Raw genomic sequence first — 4,367 nt, forward strand, 5'->3', positions numbered from 1 at the left:
AAACCCCCAAATTGGGCAAAAGGCAAGAAACCATCGAAGTGATTGCCTTTTTTCTCTCTCTAGTGAGAGCACCTTATCAAGGTAGGTGGGGGGATTTAAGGAGCTCTGGCCTCGTGGCGATGACTGTTGTTCTATGTGAAGATACAAAACCCCCAGGCTGGGCTCACTTCGCTCTGTGCCACACCTTTATACATCCGGGCACTCGGCAGAAGATACCTCGGAATAAGGGTAGATGTCCCTGCTAGAGCCAATATCTTTCATAATAATCTTACCTTTTTATGAAAAAAAGCTGCAGACTGTTTGCCTGAAGGGCAGCAGATGTGACTGATTGACTGATTCTCCCCTTCTTGCCTGTGCGGATTCATTTTAATATATAGTTGTTTTGAACTTTAAATAATATCTGCCACAAATCTCACGGGACTCTGTGGGAAAGGGCACATTTATCCTCATTGCTGGCCCCTGCCTGTGAAGTTACCAATGGCCCCTTCTCTTTCTCCCATGAAACTCTCTGGGAGTTAGTCTGTGCGAGGTTGCTGGCTGGAAAGGTAGGGGGTGGGCTGCGAGGAGGTTTGGAAGGGATGCAGCGGGCACCCTTGGGCTTTCCTGGGGGAAGTGTGCTTTTTTTTAGAATCTCATTTTTAGGAGGCTCCAGAGGTAAGCATGATAGGGTTGTGTTGCCATCTGCGTGGAAATCGACTCACTACCAGCCTTCAGGCTGACAGCTCAGACTTGATCACTGTGTTTCGACTGTGATCCAGAAGCCAGGCCGTGGGTAAATAGCAAACAGTCCACAGAAATGCCCTGGCTCCGAGATCTTTCCTCCCAACGTGGCCCAAAGGCATAAACAACATCCTCGAGGTTGCCAGTGGGACTTGACTTACCTCAGAGTCGTGAGACAAAGCTACTGGTGGCTTAGAACATGAGATCTGAGAGAGTCCTATGTAAAGGGAATTTTTAAAAATCCAGTTTTCTCATTGGTTTATATTACGATTTCCGAGCCATCGTGACTTCATTTTTGGAAATTCTCCATTGGCAGTGATGCCCAGGACTTTGGCTGTGTGTCTCCTTCTACTCTTACTCACAACCATCCATCACAGGAAAATTGTTACATTAAGGAATCCCTGTTTTGAAAGTTCCAAGATTTGTTACAATTCATTTGTTTGTCTCAGCATTTTTAATTGATGTGTAATTAAAACAGTGTTATATTAGCTTCAGGTGTACAAACTAATGTTTCGACAATTCTATACAACACTCAGTGCTTGCCACAGTAAGTGTAGTCACCAGTAAGTCTTGCAATTTATTTTTAAATTTAAAATTTGAACAAGGCTAGAGATTGCCTAGCCTCATACCTACCTTTGTAATCAGGTCCCATAGCCCCAAAGCACTTGTGCCCCCCAAATATCTTCCCGATTCTTACACTCAGAATCCAGAATTAATAAGCAAATTTTACCCCCAAAGATCTATTAACATAAAATTATTTGGGGGGGTATTGTGATAAAGTTCATTGATCATGTGAATCCTTGTTTTAGTTGATACAACAATAATGCTGTTACTGTCTCTCCCCTCCCACCACCACTTTTATTCCTTTGGGAGCATGTCTTCCTTATAATAGTGAAGGCGTAGAGACACTAGAATCGGGAAGATAAAAGGAAATTAGAGAATCTTCAAACCAAATCACGATTTCCTGTACAACAAGCATCTTATGGCATACAGAGTCATTTAAACTCACGGAAGCTGAGAGTAGGATGGTGGTTTCCAAGGGCTAGGGAGAGCGGGAAATGGAGAGTTGCTGTTCAATGGGTATAAAGTTTCAGTTAAGCAAGACAAATAAGTTCTAGAGATATCTGTGCTACATCATGCTTACAGACAACAATACTGTGCTGTTTGCTTTTAATTCGTTAGGAGGGCCGATCTCATGTTATATGTTTTTACCACAATAAAAACAGAATGAAGATTGCTGAGAAGATTACAATTCTTAATTCAGAACAATTTCATGGACTACGGGTTGTTCTGGGACAAACAGCTAGGTTTTGGACTTCCTGTCTCTTCCTCATAAGAAGGCCCAGCACAGATCTCTGACAAGGGTCAGAGTCTCTTTTGAAATGAAATGCTATTATGTCAAAGGAACTGGGTGGATACAGAATCACATGTAATAATTTATCTCCAAGTGGACTGGCTACTCTGTGTTTACCCATTGATCATCTGTGCCCCGGTAGACAGGCATGGGTACTCCCATGATTAATCCGTGAGAAATGGTACTCATATACGGAGTTAGGGATTCTGGCTTTGCGATGTAAGCACATTCTGGTATTTTCAGCTGTCATGCACACTGGGTCTGGAAGATCGCAAGTCTTGGAAGCCTTAATACCTTCATCTACTGAATGAAAAGAATACTTACCTCCTGAAGGTACCGGCTTAGATTTCTTGCATGTTCTAATGGGCCAGCATGAGTGTCCTGTAACCAAAAGCTCAGGGTAGCCTGCCTCTTGAGCAAGAAAATAGAACTTCACACCCACCTTCTCTTAGCTCACCTCCACTTGTTCTGCTAAAGCAACTCTGGGACCACAAAGAATTTAAACCACTGGAATTTAAAGGATAGAGCGTGCGCTTGCCTGTTTCCACGATTCAGTTTTCTTTTTTAAAAAGTAAAAAATCAGAAATTCCTAATGCAGATTGAATTTGCTGAACCATATTTCTGGGAGATAGAGGGGGTGAAAGGAAGAAGTGCCCCCCCCCAAGGTATCCTCTTCTGAATGTTCAGCCACCTTCTCCCCTCCCTCAACAATCCCCTGCTATTTGCTTTATGGCTTCACAAATGCATAAGGCCATATTCTGTTTACTGCCTTCAGCGGTTTGAGCAATCCGTGTGGCTTCCTCCCCTGGAGGAATCGCACAGATAAATTATTGCATACAATTACATAAAATAAATTTAAACTGGATAGGGTGAGTAGCAGGCAGGGTAGTCTTTCTGAGTGTTGCTACTGAGTTAATCCCTGGTGAAGACAGAAAATCGCTGCATATAAATGAGATCTTGCTGCTGTCTAAACCAGCTGATAAATGATACCATCTGCTGGAAAGGAATTCTCAATGCCCTCGCCACCCCCCCCACCCACTTACAAGAATAGCCATTCTCCATTCATTACATACTGGCTTCCATATTCCAGGAGGATGTGGGGCTGGGCTGCGGTGGGAGGCTGTGTCACCCTACCCCGGTGGTAGGGGGTTCTAGCCGATTGACTTCACACGCTAGCCCTGGTTTTCCAGGGGGCCAAACGGCCCACATTTTCAGGACACTGATCATTCTCAGGTTCAGTCTGGGGCCCGTGTCAGTGTTCTCAGGCTGGGCTGCACATCGCCGTCCTCCGGGGATCTTTCACTCTCAGGTGATGCCAAAGCACGGCCAAGTTAGGGAACCAGTGGCCCAAATTAGGATTTCTCACATTTTTGTGAATATGAATCCCCTGGAGATCCTGTAAAAATGCAGATTCCGACTCCGATTTGGGGCAAGGCCAAAGGTGCTGCACGTGTAACACGCTCCCAGCGAAGCCCCCCACTGCTGATCTAGGGCCATATTTTGTGTAGCTGATTCTTCTCAGGAGCGTCACGAGGTTTTCTAACTTTAAGAAGCTTTGAAGCCCTTTCTTCAAGTCCAAGGTCACAACATGCAGAGTTGGTGTGGCCCTGCGGGGGGAGGGCCGGAGCTCGTCCACAGGCTAATCAACCCCGCGCATAGCACGGGCACGCCTCACTGATGCGCGTGCGCGCGCACTGTTACGTCTTCCGTAGGAAGTTAGCTCTTAACTCTTCTTTGCAAGGCGAGAACTTTGATTAGACAATAACTGAATTTCTGGAAGCGTCTTCAGGGTTCTTACTTGGGGGACCTTTTCAGCCTTGTGTACATAACCATAAACGGCCGGTTTCCCCACATACACACAGCGACCGGGCGCACCCTGCCCGACCCAAAGCTTCAAGTGCATCTCAGCCCACATCGAAATGAACTCAGAGGAGATGTCAGAGCTTGACTGCCCATTCTCAGAGACAAATTCAAACACAGAGCAAAAGCTGGACTGTTTAAGGCCATCAACGTCACCCACTTCCAATTTCTTTCTAAAATAGATCACTCATTTTCTTCTTTCATACATTGATCATCTGCCTGCTTCCATAAAAACGTAAGCTGCACGAGGGCAAAGGCCTGCTCTGTCTTGCCACGTGGTAGCCCCATATTCACAAGTGTGCCTGGCACATCGTAGGTGTTCAATAAATATCCATGAAATGCTTGCATAAATAAAGGCCACCAAAAATGCTCATTCCTCTTAATCCACACCAGACTGACCTGGACATTCCCTTGATTTGCTGTCCAAGTCAGC

This window comes from Ursus americanus, chromosome X (genome assembly GCF_024610735.1).
Source record: "Ursus americanus isolate L20-20 chromosome X, mUrsAme1.1.p, whole genome shotgun sequence".
Lineage (NCBI taxonomy): Eukaryota > Metazoa > Chordata > Mammalia > Carnivora > Ursidae > Ursus > Ursus americanus.